The sequence below is a fragment of the Pan troglodytes genome, chromosome 1 (assembly GCF_028858775.2).
Source record: "Pan troglodytes isolate AG18354 chromosome 1, NHGRI_mPanTro3-v2.0_pri, whole genome shotgun sequence".
NCBI lineage: Eukaryota > Metazoa > Chordata > Mammalia > Primates > Hominidae > Pan > Pan troglodytes.
Genome location: NC_072398.2, coordinates 192,849,950 through 192,869,843, shown reverse-complemented (window position 1 = coordinate 192,869,843; position 19,894 = coordinate 192,849,950). Strand labels below are relative to the sequence as shown.

Genomic DNA, 19,894 nt, shown 5'->3' with positions numbered 1-19,894 from the left:
CAATGTTTTGTAATCTACCTTTATTTTAAAAGTAGTTTCTTCCAAGATGGGCACAAGGGTTTCTCCAGAGCTAGAGATGAACCCAGGTCATAATGATCTCCCCAGTCTGGACACATTCATGGCTAAATATGGCTTTGTCTGGATTTTAGAACAGGGTTCTTTACTTTTTTTTTGTTTTTAAATGCCATGAACTTCTTTAGGAGTCTTCTAGAGTAGTGTTTTTATTCTTTATTATTATTTTTTTTTAGAGACAGAGTCTCACTCTGTTGCTCAGGCTGGAGTGCAGTGGCATGATCACAGCTCACTGCAGCCTCTAACTTCTGGCCTCAAGTGATCCTTCCACCTCAGCCTTCCAAATAGCTAAGGCTAAAGGTGCGTGCCATCACTTTCAGCTAATTAAAACAATTTTTTTTTTTTTTTGTAGAGACGGGGTCTCGCCATGTTGCCACACTGGTCTTGAACTTTTGGCCTCAAGTGATCCTCCTGCCTCGGCCTCCCAAAGTGCTGGGATTACAGGTGTGAGTCACCATGCCTAGACCCAAATAGTGTTTTTAAATGCATAAAATGAGATACATAGGATTACAAAGGAATGGTTACGGTTCTAACCATAGATCCCAGGTTAAAATGGCCAGTTACACTCTTTTCGAGGACAAATATTCCACTCTGTGAAAACAGAGCACAAACCTTGGCTTCTCCTCCTGCACACTGGAGGGTGGGGTTGGGGGAGGTGTTTGTGCATATTTTTGCAGGGCTGTCCTGGGGGTGGAGATAAATGTCTGAGAGGCAGAGTTTGGAACCCTAGGAGGATGCCACTTGGAGGCAGATGGCTGGGCTGCCTGGGGGAAGGGTTGAGCACCCCATCTCTGGAGGTGGTGAGCTGGAGGCCCATCTGTCAGGGATTCTGGGGTCAGGCTGGGGTGGGTGATTTCTGCCCAGGTGGGAGAGGATTTTGATTTTTCCTGAGCTACTTTTGGTGGTGAATCTAGGAGGTACCCAGGGCTGTAGGATCTTTCTCTTTTGCCAAGCCCTGAGCCACCCCGGCAGCCCTGGGAATGAGAGAATGGTTACTTTGTGCAGGCTTCCACCTGCCAGGCCCATAGCAACAAATTTACCCCAGTGCCATCTCCAATTTGCCTCAGAACCAGTGATTGATCTTGTTCTTTGGAAGACAATGGCTTCAGGGTAGGGAAACACCTTGCTCCTCTGTCTGTCTTCCAAAACCATTCCTGGGGAAGGGGATGGATTGTAAACCATATCACCCATCCTCCCGCAACAGCTGTGCAGGGTTTCAGTTCTGAGCCTAGGAGGGGATCCCTCCTTCTTTCCTCTGTGGCACCGTCACCCTCCCTGGCAGCTTGAAGGCCTTTGATATCACCCAAGAGCCTTTGAAATTGTCCAGTCCAAATCCCCTGTGTGGGAGTGTGGATGGGGTCACCAAGGCCTAGAGAGGGCAAGGGCTTTGCCTAAGTCACATAGCCTCAGGGTAGCGGGGCGGGTTCTGGAACCTCAGCACTGACTCATCCTGCTGTGTCTGGAGTAGGGAGAGCTGGCAGTGGGAAGGCAGCCCCGGGTCTCCTTTGACAAACACATCATGCTTCCCACCTAAACCACCTCCGTGGGTGGGGAGCTGGGGACTGGTCTATTAGCTTTCTCCTGCTGTCCCCCGAGGGTGCATTTGTCTGTTTTGCATTTTTTCCAGGCTGTAGTTAGACAACTCCTGGTCCTGGGGGGAGTGCTGCAAAGAGAAAATGTCAGGGCGACATGCCGCCAAGATAACATTAGCGAAATATCAAGTCCTTTATGATGTCAGGAGGGATTCCTTCCCACTGCCAAAGCTGCCTAATGACATCATAAAATAGGCCTGCAGCAGCCGCAGTCCCCCTGAGTCATCAATCAGCCCTGTTCATGGAGGGTCCCAGCCCGCACGCGGGGTGGGGGTGCCGGATTTTAAACTCAAAGGAGGCTCCAACACAGCAGTACTGTGATGAACTGAGGGACAGAGGACACCCACAGCTCCCAGAAAGGGGCAGCCTCCTGGCGGCAGTGCCCCTCCATGGCTGACCTGGACACTAGGGGACAGGCATGTCTCCAAGGCCCCTCGGAGACCTTGAGGCTGAGTTGGCTGCCAAAGGAAACTAACGCCTCCCGGGGAGGACCGCACCCAGCCTAGAGTACCTCCGTGGTGCTAAATAAGAAAAGAGACCCACGCCCAGGCTTCTGGTTTCCTGAGGGCTGACCTATCTCTTGAGGGACAGACAGGACTGCTGGGGCCACGGGCCCCATCATCTGGTGCAATGAGACCAAGAGTCACCCCACTGGAGACAGATGGAGGAGGTCTTTGGCTCCTTTGAGGCTGGCATGTACTCCTGCATGTTTTGTGTGTACACTTGCGTGTGTCCATCTAGCTGTATAAATCTAGGAGTGTTCACAGCACATTGACAAATGGGTTGGTCCGCATGTGTACAGCCCGTGTGTGCACACTCATGCCTGCATGCCTACTGTCCACCTGCTTTCATTTTTGTGTGTCTGAGTCTACAGCTGCCTAGATACCTCTCTCTGTGTCCATGTGCGTGTGTTTATGCATGTCAAAGTGTCTGCAGATGTGGGGAAGGAGATGTGGAAGCAGATAAGGAAGAGTGAAGGGAGAAGGGGGATCCCAGAGGGTGAGTGGGTGCGTGGGGTGTAGGGGCGCCAAGCACGTCCACTCATCACGCTAGGCTGAGGACATCAGCTGTGTGTTGGATTCACCTGGGGAAGCTGTAAAATCTACCCATGCTCCAGTCTCCCCTCAGATCAATGAAATCAGGACCTCTGGAGCCAGGGCCCAGGTACTGGCATTTTTTCAAGGCTCCCCAGGCGACTGTAAAGTGCCACTGGGGTTGAGAACCAGGGGTGTACTCAAGCCTGGCTATTCTAAGTATGGTCTGAGGACTCGCAGCATCAGCCCACCTGGGAGCTTCAGAGAAATGCAGAATGCCAGGCCCTGTGCCAGGCCTCTTGAGTCATAATCTGCATTTTCATCCCACAATCTGTATTTGAATAGGATCCCCAGGTGATCTGTACATCCATTAAAGCTTGAGAAGAGTAGAGCGGTGCTTCTCCACATAAGCAGGCAACAGAACGTGTTTTAACAAACCCTCTGGGGTGATTCTGTTGCAGAATTTCTGATTCAGTAGGTCTGGGGTGGTGTCTAAGAATGTGCTTTTCTAACGAGTTCCCAGGTGAGGCTGATGCGGCCAACCTGGGGCCTACACTTTGAGAACCACTGGTATGATTGTAGCATATGAAGGAGGCAGACAGGGGGAAAAGGGAATGGAGGCGGGGGTGTTGGGGAGGGAAGGTGGGATGGAAGGGGAGAGGACAGCTTAGTCACCTGGGAAGATCATGTCCCTCGAGAGTCTGCTCTGTCATTGTCTTAGGGTCTTGATTTTCCTGACTCTTGGGCTAGGCCAGGGATGGGGCTAATAAAGGGAACAAGAAACATACAGAACTCTACCGAGAATTGCTGGCATTTATCCTCTCCTTTCTGGTCCCTGCAGAGCCTCTCCCCACCCCTCATTCTGTTCAGTAAAGGGATCCAGGGCTGGATACTTCTCTGGTTCCTGAGAGCCGCAGGCCAAAGACGCGGGCCCTCTCAGAGCCTGAGCTCATCAAAATGCCCACATGCCTTCTTGGGAGTCCAGCGCTCAGAGGGGGCTCAATAATCAGGGCACCCATGTATCCAGTTTGCCTGTGACAGTCAGTTTCCAATAATCATCCTTTCATTCTCAAAAGTTTGCATGATAAGCCATATGGCTCCCTACTAATAATGGTTACCGAAATGATGAAAGTTCGGTTGAGGTAGAGGTGAGGAGGCTGAGAGGGTGGAGTGTGGGAGGGGACGGGTGTCTTCTAAGGGGAAGCCCTTTGGAAACCTGCCTTTCAGGGCCCCTCTGCCTTGCCCGGCTTCCTTGGGGAGGAATGGGAGGGAGGGTCTTTCCCAGGAGGGATCAGTACATGGCGGAGGGGGGGGGGGGTCTCTCCTATGGGGCGGCCAGCCTTGTCTGTCTGTGGGTGCGGAGGCAGGAGATGGGGTGGGGATGGCGGTGGGAGCAGAGGACGGGCAGGTAGAGGCTCAGCTGCAGCCCCTCTCTTGGCTGGGGCCAGACCGTAGTATCAGTACCTCTTTTGCCTGCATCTCCGCCCCAGGAACCTGAGGGCTGGGGGAGGAGATAGGGATCAGCGGGAATACCAGAGGTGTGAGGCAGGCATGACCTCACCCAGGGTGTGCCTGCTCTCTGAGCCCTGCCAGGCCACCCTCCACCCGCTCCCAGGTACCCCCAGGCCGGGTTAGAAAACAAGCTTCAGCCAGCCACGGCAGGGGCGTCCCAACGCGCTGGCTGGGTCCCAGCCAGGCTGAGGCAGGGAACTGGGTAGCCTAGTGCTACCCAATACTTCTTCTGGAAATAGCCGATAGTGAACCAAAGTGGATCTTCTCTGCCCACCCCTGCTGGGTCCCTGGGGGCTGGTGCATTTTGGGGAGCAGCAGGGAAGTAGAGCTGGGGCTGGGGAGAGCAATTTAGGACTGGAATTTCGCCATCGACTTGTGGTCCAGAAACAAGGGAAGTCAGTACTTTCAAATGACCAGGGGAACTGGGAGACCTGTCTCAGCTTGGGACAGGGGGTGAAAATCAGGAAGAAGTTGGTCCAGCAGTGTGGGCCAGTAGAAGAATGCCACTGTGTGCCCAGTGGTGTGCTCACAGGCGTTAACTTGGAAATCACGGGCAGAAAAGCCGGAGGAAGCTGTGGGAAGTATTTACCAAGCCAAATACATGAAAGCACCTCTTGGTAACTTCTGATTCTGGATGAACCCAGAGATTCACACGTGGTAAGGTGGGCTGTTAAAGTCAAGTGGTTGACATGGGCTTGGTGGAGTATGGGTGGCCCCCTAGAAGCTGTGGGTGTCCTGAAAATGTAGGGGGAGGGCTCTAGGAGAAAATACTCCTACCCTTGACTATCTGCTGAGTGGGCCCGAGCCTCCTGGCTAGGGGCCCCTCCCAGCTGCCCTGTCATCACTCAGCAGTCCCCATTTATGCCTGAAAGCACACTCAGGCCCTCCCCACACATGCTCTTCTATCCCATCCCACTCGTCTATAAGCGCACCCATGCCACTCCTGCATACACTGGCACCCACCACCTCCATGCACATCCCACATCCGAAAGCACAGGGAAGCAAGGGGGCCTCACCCAGGAGCTTCGCACAGAGCACGCCCTCGAGACATCTTTGCATAATGAGTGAACGGATCCATCTGTGAGCCGTGACCTTTTCTGGCCATGCTCCTTTTCTGTGGGCTCAGAGTCCCAAATCCAGCAGGGAAGTGGGGGCAGACAGCATTTGCCCCAGGGCTAAAGGCCATAACCCTGCTCTCCAGAACATTACCTGGTAGTGGCTTTCCCTGCCTTGTGGATCTGAGCTACTGTTCAGAGCTCCCTTTCCCCCGTGTGCTTATAAGGGACCCCTGCCTGTATCTCTGCCTATCGTTCTCTGAGTCATTTTTTGTTTAGCAAATGTTTCCTGGGCTTTCTGTGTGCTCGGCCTTCTACTGAACTCTGGGGCCCAGAGACTAGGAGAACAGTTAGCTCATCCCTTCCAAAGGACACCCAGTGACTCTGGGGCTTGGCAGAACCCTCAGGCTGGCCACCCCTCCATTCTGGGATTATATCCTTCCTGGACCCTTCCCCACCTTCACTCCCACTTCTGCCCTCACACTCACACACTTTTCTCTACCATGTGACAACCACCCTCCTCCTCCTTGCCATTCTGCTCCACCCCTCCTTTTCCTTCTTCACTCTGCTTTGACTGGATGACAACACCTGGTGGCCTGGTTGTGTTCTCTTGGTTCTGGGACAGTGGCGGGAGTGTTGTGGAGGGTCTCGGATCCCTCTCTGGCAGCTGACACTCCTGTTTTGGCGCTGGGAGGAGCAGAGCCAGGTGGAACCCATGTGGGTGGGTGGAGGTTGCCCCTACTGGGTTCTGGTTAGGGGTTTTGGCTTCTTGAGGGCCTGAAGCATGGCAGGGAGGGGAGGGAGGACAAGGAGGGGGAGGAAGGAAGAGAGAGAGAGAATGGGAGATAGAAACAAGAGTGAAAGAAAGCCACAGTGACCGAGAAATAGAATTGGGACAAACGAACCAACAGACAAGAGATTCTGACTCTATTACCAGGCACTTCTTAAAGATCACTGTTGGCCAGGCAGTGGCTCACACCTGTAATCCCAGTGCTATGGGAGGCCGAGATGGGCAGATTGCTTGAGTTCAAGAGTTTGGGACCAGGCTGAGCAACATAGTGAGACTCTGTCTCCACAAAATACAAAAAATTAGCCAGGCATGGTGGTGCGTGCCTGTAGTCCCAGCTACTCAAGAGGCTGAGGCAAGATGATCGCTTGAGCCCAGGAGGTGGAGGTTGCAGTGAGCCAAGACTGCACCACTGCACTCCAGCCTGGGTGACAGAGTGAGACCCTGTCTCAAAAAAAAAAAAAAATTCACTGACTTTTCTTAGGCATGCACTTGGCTCTATCTCAGTGCGTGAAGAGATGCAGCATGTGACGCTCAGCCCTGGGATGGCCTCAGAAAGGGCTCGGGTCCTGTCCTGGACTCCAGCTGCAGCTGGCCACAGTGCCTACCCCTGCTGTGAGGGCCGGAGGGTGCCCTCCAGGAGGAGACCTTGGAGAGTGGCAGTGACGTTTCTCTGAGGGCACTCTGGCCCTGGGATGCTCTTGTTTTCCCCTCCATGGCCCCCACCTTGTTGAGGTCTTGACACCCCTCAGCTTAAGCCTTCAGGGAGCTTCAGAGATTGGAAATGAGCTTTGTAGAGGATTTTGTGCATTCTCAGCACCCTCTGGCCACACCTCACATGGGTGGCCTTTAGCCTTTCCTCAGATCCTCGATCTCGGGTCGCCCTCCTTTGTCCCTGGCTGTGGGCTTGGACCTGATGAGTCCCGTCCTCTGGTCCCTGTGAGGCTGCCTAGGCAGGGGTGGGACTGGGGGCTCAAGATAAGGAGCCTGACCTCTCCTTCTTTCCCGCCGAACTGTCAAGAAGCTCCCAGGCAGGTTCTGATCCATCCCAACCTGCTCTGCAGGCCTCCCGGGCTCCTCCTTTGCCCTTTGCCTGGGGGACCCCTCCCCAGGCCTGGCCAAGGCCCAGGAGCCCTGCTAAGAGCCACGAGCAATCTCCTGAACTTAACAAGGGATCATGGCAGGAGCAGAGAGTCCCTTTGTGTCCTCACAGCACAGCACGCACCCGCCCCAGGACAGAGGGGGCCTGGCAGCCTCCAGCCTGGTTATCTGATTTAGGGGCTGATGGGGTTTCTAATGGAAAACAATATGGTAATTTCAGAATGTTCCTGATTAGATGAAAATGATATTGCATCAAAGTTACTTCCTTAATTTATTCAGAAAATAACAAGAGAGAATTCTCTCCTAAGATCCTTAATTAAACCAGAGCTTCCACTGTAGGCTAAGCAAGCTCTGAGCTCCAGGTGTGGGGAACAAAGGCCACTCCTGGCCTGAATCTCTGAGGGGCTGCCCTTGGCTGTGGGGTCTGGGCAGGTCTTTACCCAGATAGGCTGCCCATTTTGCTGGGAGGGGGCGTTGGCAGAGACAGGGCCCAGGCTGAGGCTCCTTCTGCTGCAGGGGCCAGTGGGGTGGTCATCCTAGAATCATTCTAGTCCCGTCCTGCCTTCCTATCTTCTCCAACTTCTTCCTGCTGGGTCCCCAGTGATCCCAATCCACGGAGACTCAGAAAGCTGGGGTGGCAGAGCTGGGAGCCCAGGGCATCTTCAAGACATGGGCCAGCTGGGTGAGCATGGAAGATGCTGGTGGGGCCAGTTAGGATCCACACTGGGTCAGCTTGGGGCAGTCGGCACACCTGAAAAGTCTTCACCAAACAGGCTCTGATTTGAGAGGGAGAGGTAGGGCTAAGAGAAACAATACAAGATGCTGAAGCATCTGGACGTTAGCAACGGGGAGAAGGAAGCTGTGGCCGCTCTTAGGCCTGAAGGGGCAAGGGAAGGAAGGACAGAGGAGGGGCCGCTGGACAGAGCTGTGGCCATAGAATAGCTCAGCCAGTGCCTGAATGCAGTGAGTCAGAGAGGAGATGGGAGACACGTTCCCAACCTCTCTCTTTTCCTGCCCTTGATTCCTTGCTGGTGCCACATATTAGCTGGCCTGGACTGGAAGCCAAAGGGTGGGAGAGCCTGGGAGACACACTTCATAGGGAAGGCCCCTGGAGGGCCCAGAACAGGGCAGAAAGTGAACCTGGGGACAGAGCAAGCACAGCTTCCAAGGTGATGGTAAACAACCTTTCATCTATCTGTCTGATACCTCAGAATTTCTCCAGCACATTTTCATCCATTTTCCTTGTCATTCCCCGCAATAGCCCTAAGTATACACTGTTGTCTCCAGGAGGAAGCAGGCTCAGAGAGGTCAAGTGATATCCCTGAAATCACACAGTGGGGAGGTAATGGAGTCAAATTCCATTCTGCTTTACTCCACCTCCCTCCCCCTTTCCCCCCAATTAGACGCTTGGGTGTATGAAAGTGCTAGTCTGAGCTGGGTGTTACAAAGTTTCCTGGTGTGCAAGGGCCCTGTCTAGAAGCTTCTGTGAGACCATGAGGGAAGTCCTGTTTCCTGCCCATGGCACGTCAGCAAGCCCTTGGCACTTTGCAGACCAGACTACAGCAAACTCCCCAGGAAACAAAAATGTCTAATTCGGGTGGGAGCTCCTGCTTTGGGGTCTGCTATAGAGTGGGGTGAGTCTGGGATCTGCTGGAGCAGGAGCCAAAAAAGGAGGCATCATTCCTGAGTTGGAATCATTTTGGAAGGAACTCCCCATCTTCCCAGGGACCATCTCCATTTGTCCACATGCCTGCTGGTTACACTGCACCAGCCTCAGTCCCCCGCACCAGACACCAGCACCCTACCTGCTGAGCAGTGTAGCAGGGGCCAGGAATGGCTGGGGATCCATGTGTCTAATCCTCTGGGTGGCAGGAGGAACCTGGGTGGGGTTCTTGGGAAGCTTTTGACTTTGAACTCTGATGTGGCAAATGGGTAGAGAGTTAGAAACGTGGGCTCTGAAACTGACTCAGAAGGACCATGAAGTGCGAGAAGAGTTCTGAGGGTGGGGAGGCTGGCAAGGCACATGCTTGTATGCGTGGGTGTGTGTGTATACATCAGCACATATGTATGTGAGGATGTGTGTGCAAGAGAAAGAGAATTGTTAGGTCACTGGCGATCAAAGGGTCAAGGTCAAAGGAGGCAGGGCTTGGATGGACTGTGATAATAATAGAAGCAGCTAGCATTTATGTAACGCTGTATGACAAGCCTGTTCCAGGCCCTTTACATAATTAACTATTTTAATCTTCACAACCAATTTAGGAGGTAGATACTATTATTACCCCATTTTACAGGTGAGGAAACTGAGACACAGAGGGGTTCAATGATGAGCCCCAATATTGGAGCTAGGATTTGGGCCCAGGTCCAAGTCTTGACCACTGAGGGGCACTGCGGCCCCCAGCCTGTCCTGGAGGGCATGGTCCTGGACCCTGCCTCCTGCACAGGGCTTCTGGACTGCTACTTTGATGCTCTGTGTGTCATGCTCTTTGTCCCCAGCAGGTCTGTTTTGGGGGATGTGAAGTTGATCCCACAAAGTTCAGGTATCAGGCAGGAGGTCCTAACTGAGCCAAAACAGGGAGGTGTCAAAGAAGCTTGGGTTTGGGGGGACCATTCATCCTGGATGGCAGGATGCAGGGGTTGTAGGGGGATGAGGCAGAGAAGTGAGCAGAGGTGATGTGTAAAGGGTCTTTGTCGGCCAGACTAAGTCATGACACCTCCATCCTATAGCATGGAGGCAGGAGCCCTTGATAAGGGTTTCACACAGGAGAGTGGCATGGTCATCCTAGAAGGCTCTTTCAGGTGCGGTGTGGACTGGAGAAGGAGAGACTGGAGGCTGAGCAGTTGATGAGCTGAGTAATGCCAAAACCCCCAGGCAAAAGGTGATAAGGCCTGGGCTGGGTCAGGAGGTGGAACTGGGGAGATGCTCTTAAGAGGTAGAAGCATCAGTGTTTGGGGATAGACTGGACACGGTGGGGTGGGGGAAGGGAGTCACTGAGAAGGACACGTAGGTTTTTGGTTACCTGGGTGGGTAGGAGTCGTACGAGGAAGAGCAGCTCCTGCTAGTCCCGTAGGTCCCTCAAGGCAGCAGGGAAGTCTGTGGCCCTGGTGGCTGAGGCTTGGCTACCTGGAGGAGCCTAGGAAAAGTGACCAGGGCATCTTCCCGCAGGCCAGGGTATCACATGGCCCTGGAGAGATTTGGAGCCCTGGATTCTTTCCTGCTGGACACCAGAGACTGAGGAGGCAGGAGGTCAGAGGCATGGCAGTGGACAAATCAGGAAATGGGGGCAGGGATTGGTTTCCTTTGGAATCATTTTCACTTTCCTTAGCCTCCTCTGTTTCTAAAAGACTCAAACAGGAGATGGCAGGAGAAGGAAAACTATATATCATTCATTCATTTTTTTTTTTTTTTTTTGAGACGGAGTCTCACCCTGTCACCCAGGCTAGAGTGCAGTGGCACGGTCTCATCTCACTACAACCTCCGCATCCTGGGCTCAAGCGATCCCCTTGCCTCAGCCTCGTGAATAGCTTGGAATGCAGGCGCGTACCACCATGACTTGCTAATTTTTGTATTTTCCTAGAGATGGTGTTTCAACTCCTGACCGGTTTTGAACTCCTGACCTCAAGTGATCCGCCCACCTCGGCCTCCCAAAGTGCTGGGATTACAGATATGAGCCACTGCACCTGGCCTCATCATTCATTCTTAAGTCTGAAATTCCAGAGAAGCCCTGTGCTACAGTGGTTAGAACTCTCATTCTGTGGTTAGCTGGGCTTCACATTTCAAAATTATCACTTTGTAACTGGGTGTTCTTGGGCAAATCACTCTACCTCACTGAGCCTTAGTTTCCTCATCTGGCAGTTAGGGATCATTCTAATACACACCTCATAGGCTTGTTGTGAAGTTTAAGGTAGTGAAGGGCCTCCATGGCAGCTCGTAATGATGCTCAGATCTGTGCAGGGTGACAGGGAACAGGGCTGCTATGGCATGTCTCCTAGGAGGCCTCCCCCGTCCACAGGGAGGGGACACAGCTATTCTTTTGGAACTGGGGATGGGGAAGAAGGGGAGGGGTGCCTGTAGGTCTTTACTGCCTGGCAATTCCAGGCCCTGCCTCTTCCTCGCAATCCTGGAAAAAAAAAATGGCAACCCCCCCCCCCCCCGCCCCCGCCACACCATCTCCCCTGCCTAGGCATGGGCCTCTCCAGATAGGATTTGGAACTGCCACGTCTCAGCCTTTCCCCCTGGCTGCAGACAGTGCCCAGCTCAGCCCACCTTCTCCCCCCAGGGCAGTGCCTCAACTCCAGCTGTCCTGTGCCTGCAGGTCCCAACCCGAAGCCAGGGCAAGTGGTCCCTGAGCTCTCAGATGACCCAGAGGGAGTTCTGAGGTCGGGGCAGGACCCAGCCTTGCCGCAGACCCATCTACATCCTTCCAAGGTCAGAGCCCACAGTCAGAGCCCACAAGGAAGGCAGCAGAGGGTGGTCACTTCCCTCTCTCCCTGGCTACAGCTCTGGGAGCGAGGGGCCTGACCCCTGGCCTGAACTCGGCTCTTACCCCAACCCCAACTCAGAGAGTTTGCTGGCAGCAGCCTGGATGACTTTGGTGTAGTTTCTGTGGTTTAATAAGCTACAAAAACGACATTATTTTAAGCCAATCTGGATATAGCACAAAAACTCTCACCCCGTCTGTTCTGTGAAACTCAGATACCCTGACGAGAACACAGCTCACAACCAACTAATACAATATTCTACTGGGCGCGCTGTCAGCGGGCCCCACGCGGGAGCCGGCTCCCCGAGGACGGCCCAGCCGCGCAGCGCAGGCCGAGGAGGGAGGCGGCGGCCGGGGCGGCGGAGCAGGCGGAGGGCCCAGGGCCGGGGTGGGGGCCTCGCGGGGTTGGGGGGACTGCCTATCTTCTCCCGGAGCAGCTGGGGCCGGCCACACAGAACCCCCTCACGGCTCCCCTGCCCCCATGGATGGGGACGCGGGGAGGAGAGGAGAGAGGAGAGGAGAGGAGAGGAGAGAAGAGAGGAGAGGAGAGAGGAGAGAAGAGAAGAGAGGAGAGAAGAGAGGAGAGGCGCGTTCTGGCCTGCTGACAGCAGTTCTACTCCCACAACTCACATATGTCTGATTCCGAAGCAGGGAAGTGTGTCCAACACACCCAATGCAAAGACAGGTTGTTGAATATTTTTTCTCTCATCACTAAAAAGGATTCCCTGCTGGGTGCAATCAAGATCCATAAACTCGCGGCTCGAGTCGGTGTGAAAGCAGCGCTCCAGCCCAGACTCCCTCGCTGGCGCTAAATGCAGGCTCCGGGCGGGCGGAGATGCGCCGGCATCCGCTAGCAGCCTGGCCTTGCGACCGGCAGTTCCCGGCACATTAGGCAGTGCGCTTATTTTGGGCTCCGCTTCAGTGGATTAACTTTCAGTGTAAAGTTTTGGAGCTCGGGCACCGTCCCCGTGACACTGCCCCCTCCCCTTTCGGTGGGTACCAAACTTTACAGAGCCAGAGTCAAGGAGAGCTGGCTGGGTTCTCAGCAGCCCTGGGGTTCAGTGGCTGTTCTCCCTGGCAGCCTGGAGAGCCCCCCAGCTGGCTGACCCAGCCTGCCTTAGTGGGGACCAGGTGCCAACGCCTCTCTCCGGGGCAGAGACACTGAGCTTGCAGGGTTTTGGTGATTTTGCAAGGTTCCCGTCGGGGGTTGATCTGGGCTGAACTCGTCTCACTTCTGCTGGCGGTGGCAAGCCTGGTATCACCGCCCTCCACACACTGGCTCCCTCCTGCCTTGGGCATAGGAACCCAGGACGCATCCTGGAGGCTGGAATCCTGATGTTTATATGAAGATAAGGGTGCCTTCTTTCTTCTGAGATGCCTTCCCCATCCCTCAAGTAGGGAGGCTGAGGCAGAAAGGGAAGTGGCAGGAGACTTAGTTGGGCCATAGGAGAGCCCCAGGGAAGCCGAGGGGGCAGAGAGAGGGTGTGAGGGAGAGAAGAAAAGGGAACACGGCCAGCCCCTAGACTCCTTTCTGATGTCTTGGGAAGGAAGAGATTGGGGTTCTTGGAGAAACCTGGGCTCCTCTTTCCCTCCCACCACCAGATGCTCAGTGACTGTCCGCTGGGAGGTGCTTTCAGATCCAATGGTTTAAAACTCTAGTTCCCATGAATTATTAAGAAGCAACTGAAAATGTTGTCTTCAGAAAAGTTCCCCTTCTTCCTCCAGCATCCCATTTTCTGGGGGCCTAGGATGTGTCATTTAAAACCAGAGTGAGCTTCAGAAACAACGTGCAGGGTGAAGCAGCCCAGTGAGAGCGCCCAGACTCTACAGGGTGTGGACTGTGTTACTTACTCACTCATTCATCCCAACACATCATCAGGGCTGACTTTGTTTAGGTTACTGGATGGGGGCTTTGGGAGGCACGGCCTGGTAAGGGAGAGTAGATGCATACCTGTTCACACATTTGTTCATTTATTAACACCGAGCATGAGCCAGGCACCGTGTTTGGGTGCCGAGTGCAAGCAGATGCAGTTTAAGTATGAAGCAGAATGTGAAAAGGGCTGTGAAGGAGAGAAGGGCTTGGGGATTGGGCTGCACGGAGCCTCTGCAGGCAGCACTGTCCAGGACCTCTCCCAGCTGCGAGGCAATGCTGAGTGAAGGCTGGATGGACTATAGTGCCTTCCGGGCCTGCATCCTTTTAAGCTTTGCACCAGCTTGCAGAAACCCACAGGGATGCAATCACTGTGCCTCAAAGTTATACCAAGGCAAAACCCAACGATGAGAAAGAGGAAATGTTGAGACAGTTTGGGGGAGCCCTGGATTTTTTTTAAAAAGCCTTCTTTCCACTCATAAATCACCCTCCTTTGAAACCCCTCCTCCACTTTCTCTGCACTCTCTCTCTCTCTCTCCAAGAGATCAGCACATTGCAAAGACAGGTTGTTGAATATTTTCTCTCTCATCACTAAGAAGGCCTCCCTGCTGGGTGTAATCAAGAACCATAAACTCGCCTTGCGGCTCGAGTCAGTGTGAATCGAGCCCCAGTCAGCTTTCCTCGATTCAGACACGCTCTGGCCGGCTGACAGCACGGGCCAGGCCGGCGGGTGACGGCCAGGCTGCTCTCGCAGATGCATCCGAAGGGGCTGCAGCCAGTGGGGCTGGGTCTCGTAGAGTCTCTGCCACTGGCTCTGTAATGACCCGGCATGGAATTCAGGGCGCCTCTCCTGAAAGGTCAGGAAGGAGAGAAATCAATGCCTGCAGACAAGGAGTCCGTGCATTGACAGGTGCCACAGGCACTCCTTGGCCCTCACCCCGTGTCCCCAGGTCCCCGGGGAGAGGAGACAGAGACAGGATGACCTCTCAGACTTGGCAGTTATTTCTGATGAACAGCCTGACCAGATGGCTTTCTCTCTGGTTTTTAGAATTGTTCCTTTCAAGGTGGAAGAGGGCATGGACCTAGTGTTGCCCCAGTGGGCTAGGGTTGGCCTGGAGGGTGGTGATATTGGAATAAGAAGGGAGAGTGAAGGAGAGGCACCTGGGGAGCTGGGCTGGTGGCTGGTTGGCTGCTAAGGGAGCTGTCCTGTTCTTTGCCTATAAAGACAGGAACAGCAAGGGTAAGAAGTCTTCAGAGGGAAAGCTGGGGAGGAGCCTTTCCCGTCTTTCCTTGACTTTCTGTCTCTGACAATGTTACTGCCACTGCCTGGACCCCTGGGCCAGATGGTCCCTCCTTCCTGAAAGAGCTGCTTCCAATATCCCTTTCAAAAGATACCCTCCTCCTGCCAGCCAGCAAACCTTTAGGACACCTGAGCGGTTTCCCAAATATGCCTTGTACATTCCCACCTCCAGGCCTTTGTGTTTGCCATTTGCCCTGCCAGGCAGGCCCTCTCTTCCTTCTTTTTCTGGTAAGCTCCTACCTGTCCTTCCAGGCTCAGCAGAAACGTCTCCTTTTCTGAGGAGCTTTACCCGACCAGGCTGAGGTCACCGGTGGCTCCTGGGGAACTCATGCAATTCAGCCCTTAACATACTATGTTGTGGGGATCTGTCCATCTGCCCTTTGGGTGAGAGCTTCCCCTCTAGGGTTGGGACTGAGTCTGACTCAGCTTTACGTGCCCAGGGCCCAGCACTGAGTCTGTTGGGATGAACAGGATAGAAGTTTTATCACCAAGTTTCAACACTGCTCTCTGTCTGTACCTGCCTACCTGCGTACCTGTCTACCTGTGAACCTGTGTACCTGAGTGGGAGAGTGTGCCCTGGTTTCCATGCATCAGTCTTTGCAGGAATGTCTTTCTGCCCACTCTTCCCTTCTCCACCCTCCAAACCAGATAGGATGCTCCTTGAGGGCAGGGCGAGCTCTGCTTCATCTCTAAAAGCACAAATGCAAAGTGGGAGCTGCTAAAGATGTGTGGAACTGCGTCTGGATTTTGCTAAAAGGGACCTGTTCAGGCGGGAGCCCTCTAGGCAGGGTTGCTGTTGTGGCTTCCCATGAAGGGCCTGAGCAAGTCCCTGTGCAGGGTCCAAATGCTCACTCTTCATGGGGTGGGAGGGTCCTTTCCATTCAAGCATGGAGAAGCTGCAGCCCCAGAATCTGCAGGCTCAGCCTCAGGGGCTGGCTGTCCACGTTGGGTCTTCACATTCCCACTAGCCAGTTGTGGGGCTAGCCCTGGGGCTCTTCTCCCGGGGCTGCCAAATACGATGGCTCTCCAGAACAAAGGGCAGCGTTGTTTCTGCTGCTGCCTCCATAGCCTCCCTTGGGAGGCCGGGAGCCAGGACTCAGACAAAGTGTGGGTTTCCTCTCAGGCGGACAGCACGCCTGCCCTCCCGCCTATGCAGAGGCCACAGAGATATTGCCCACCAGATTCAGGGCTCTCATAACTCTTTCAAGACAATCACTTTATTTATATGACTTTGTTTAAAAAACCCACAGACGATCCACCACGGGGACATCTCCAACTGGCTCAGCTTGGTTCTCTCCTATCCTCCGAGTCCATAACTCTTAGTCTTTTGATTCTCCCAGTCCACACACTATAATAATCTTATTTCTATAAGGTCTTTTATGGTTACCAAGATAGTCAATAGTGTCATTTTCATTCATATCATTCTGCAGGGAAGTTAGAGGAAACGAACCAGACAGAGGAGAGCTATAAATAAGGTTCAGCTACACAAGGCCCCAAGCGGATCCCACTGTGTTCTTTTAAAACTACTCATGCACAGAATACACACACACGACATATACCTATGCACATGTATGCCCAGTCATGCTAGAGACAGGTGCACACGAACTCACCCATGCACACAGGATGCTTTGTCCACATGCTGCTTGCATACACACACGCATGTATGTGCTTGCACAGTTTAGCAGTTTTAGAAAAAAGCCCTTTATGGGATTTGCCTGTCTTTGGAGGGCCAAGAGCAGGCAGCAGTACTTGCTGTGGTGAGATGGGGGTACTGAAGCAGGCCAGCTCAGAGAACGCATTCCAAAGCCATGAACTGCAAGGCTGGGCACCTGGCCATCCATGAGCTCATGTGTGGGGAGCTTTGGAATTCCCGCCAACACAGGAGCTTAGCTCCGGCCTGAGTGGCAGAGGCAGCCACCCAGCCAGCACTGGGAATGCCGGGCCACTCTCAGAGCTTCCTCTGACTGTCTCTTTGTGTCATCTGAGGGCCAAACCCCTCATTCTTTGGAGGAGAGCCAGCTAGCTTCACCATTCTGGTTTGTGCCTTGCTGCCACACCTGATTGTCCACAGCCCTGCTGCCCACAGCTTTGCCTTCAGGGCAGGACCCCAGAGGAGGAGCATAAGTTGTGACCCTAGAACAGAAAGCAGGAAGCCTTGGGCACTGAGGCCCAAGAGAGGCAGAGAGAGAGAGCTGGCAGGGGAGGGGAGGGTAAGAAGTCTTCCGAGGGAAAGCTGGGGAGGAGCCTTTCCCATCTTTCCCTGACTTTCTGTCTCTGACAATGTTATTGCCACTGCCTGGACCCCTGGGAGCAGGTAGGGGAAGGGAGGGGCTGCATGGCTAGTGCCAGAGAACTGTACTCTCCTTAGAGAATTCCAGGCTCATTGGCCTGGGGTGCAGAGGAAGAAATGGCCGCTAGAGTCAAGAGGTCTGGGTTCTAGCACTGACTAGCTGCACACTGCAGCCTTTTGCGATGCTGGGCAGACACCCTCCCCTCTCAGGGCCGCTATACCCCAGTGAACTGTAAGGAGGGATGCGCCCTCAGGTTCCTCCTAGTTTGGGAACTGCAGGTGGATTAGGCACACTTCAGGGTTCCAGGGCAGGTGTGTCTCCTTAGCTTCCCCATCTGCAAAATGGGGCTGATGATTTTTTACTGTTGGCGACATCCCAGGGACACTGTGAGGGAAACTGGGCGAAAGTCCAGGTGTACGGATGAGCTTATTTGGGAACTGGTGGCTTTGGAACTCATAACGAATGCAACCCATCAGGGTGCCCAAGACCTTGAAAAGGATCCCCTCCTACCCCCAGCTTCTTTCTTCCTCCTTACTACTCAGCAACCCCTGTACTCCCCCAGCACTGGAGAGCTGAGAATGCAGCCCAGGGCTCTGAGCTCGAGGCCTTGGAATTCCTCTATTCCCCTACTGCCTTCTTCAAGGGAACTATTAATTGTAATTTAAGCCTCCCAAGTTAAAAGCAGCGTGCAGATTTAAGGATTCTTTCATCCCAATTACACATCGTTTCTGGCTGCACTTTAGTGCCAGGCTTTTATCTGTTGTTCTGGGGAATCACTTATCGGCCAGAGCAGCGGGCTCCACGCAGATTGCTCCCTGATTATGTTTAATGGCAAATGGAGAGTTAACTCTCCTCCCTCCCCGGAGCTGTGTCGGCACTTTTCCCAGCCCAGCCGAGAGCAGCCCAGGGGAACAGGAGGGCATGGAATGGGGGAGCTGCAGGGACCTCCATGTCCTGGGACTGTTTGTGCAGGGCTCGGAGGGGACCCATGTGGCTCAGGGTGGCTAAGGGGGCAATGCTGCCCCCCCCCGCTGGATGACCCAAGTGCTGTGTTTCAAATGCTGATAGCAGCCCTTTGTTTATTCTACACATTCCACTACCATGGGAGGCTACTGTGCATTCATGCCTTGGGCTGGCCTGTTTCCTCACCCACACTGGAGTGTGCCCGGCAGTTAGGGCCACTGCATCAGTCTTATACACACTTGCACCCTCTGGGTGAGCCCAGCTCCTGAACCTGCACTGCCACACGCACACTCACACACACTCACACTCACACACACTCACACTCACAATCAACATCTCCATGTGCACGATCACACTCGACTTGCATAGACTCCCTACTCTCACCTGCGAGCACGCTCTCAGCTCAGTCCCAAACATGCACAGGGCTGGACCCTTCTCCACCATCAAATGGAGACTTTTCTGTCTGTCTTTTTGTCTTTTGCTCACAGAATTAGGCTGCCAGAGGAGCTTGGAGTGGATCTTGGAATGTCAGGTGATGAGATCATAGACTCAGACCCCTGTGCCATTGAGCCCCCAGTGTCACTCACTTCCACTGGGTTCCTGAGCCCCAGTAGGATTGTAGCTTGTCACAGAGTTTGGGCTGGCTCAGTCCTTTGGATGCTACTCTGTAAATCTCAAACTCGACGCTCCAAAGCAGAGCTCCTGGTCTCCCCCAAACCTGCTTCTCCTGCAGTCCTCCCCCGTCTCAGCTCTTGGCAAGTCCTTGCTTCCATTGCTCAGGACAAAAAAACCCTGGAGTCATTCTTGACTCCTCTCTTTTTCTCACTTCCTACTTCTAGTCCATCAGCAGATCATGCTGGCTGTATTTTAAATACATATTCTTAATCTGATCACTTCTCACCACCCCCACTGCCACCACCTCGACCAACCCCACGAAGACCTGGTTTACTGTAGCAACCTCCAGACAGGCTTTCCTGCTCCTGCTCCTCCCCTCCATGCGGCAGCCAGACCCTGTCCTTCTCTGCTCCTCTTGAAGAAATACTTGAGGACCTTACAGGGGCTTGTGAGTCCTTATGTGATCTGCTCCTTTAACCCCACCCACTCCTGACTTCTCCTCCCCTATTTTCCCTCCTGCACTCCTCTCCAGCCACAATGACCTCCTTGCTGCACCCGTGCCTTAGAGTCTTTGCTGTTTCTCTGCCTAGAATGCTTTTCTACCCGATCTTTGCTTGAATAACCCTCTTCCTCCTCCTTCAAGCCTGCTCCAATGTCACTTCTTAGTGAGATCACCTTAAATATCCTATTGATCCTGCAACCTGCTGCCCCTTCAGCCCCTGCCCTCCCAATCCCACTTACTCTGCTTTTATTCTTTTTTTTTTTCCTTTTTCTCTTTTTCAGCAGAACACATACCTTCTATCACAAGTTGGGTGCACTGGGAAACAGACTCCGACAGAGACTTCGGCTTGCAGGAAGTTTACAGGGGAAGGCTCTCACAGTGGAGGAAGCAGAACCAGGCAGAGGGAACAGTTGAATTGTGATGTAGTCACAACAAAGGCCTCAGCTGACCCCATGGGGAGCTGTGAGCTGGGGGGACTTTCAGAGTCCCTCTGCATTAAGGTGAGGGGGCTGGGGAACTTATAGCTTCATCTACCTACTATTGGGTGTGGGCTGCCCCCAGGGGAGGGAAGTGACCTTGGGTAAAGCAGCTGTCTTCTTTGAGCACAATTCTGGGGAGGGACTCAGCTGAATGGCTTTGGCCACCAGTGCTCAAAGCAGCTGGGGGTGAGTGCATCTGCTCAGAAGTGGAGAACTGGCTGCCACACCACAGCGTCCACTTTG

At 53.7% G+C, this 19,894-nt stretch overlaps 2 long non-coding RNA genes across 2 annotated transcripts; both read right to left on the bottom strand.

The window, feature by feature from the left end:
- Window positions 1-7,405: 7,405 nt before the first annotated feature.
- On the bottom strand, window positions 7,406-11,257 carry LOC107976331 (uncharacterized). The gene is made up of 2 exons (XR_001720224.3): window positions 8,360-11,257; window positions 7,406-7,953 (listed from the first exon to the last, which is right to left on the bottom strand). It is a non-coding gene; the product is annotated as an uncharacterized LOC107976331 (long non-coding RNA).
- Window positions 11,258-13,585: 2,328 nt separating this feature from the next.
- Window positions 13,586-19,581, bottom strand: LOC107976332 (uncharacterized). The gene is made up of 2 exons (XR_001720227.2): window positions 19,466-19,581; window positions 13,586-14,351 (listed from the first exon to the last, which is right to left on the bottom strand). It is a non-coding gene; the product is annotated as an uncharacterized LOC107976332 (long non-coding RNA).
- Window positions 19,582-19,894: the final 313 nt, after the last annotated feature.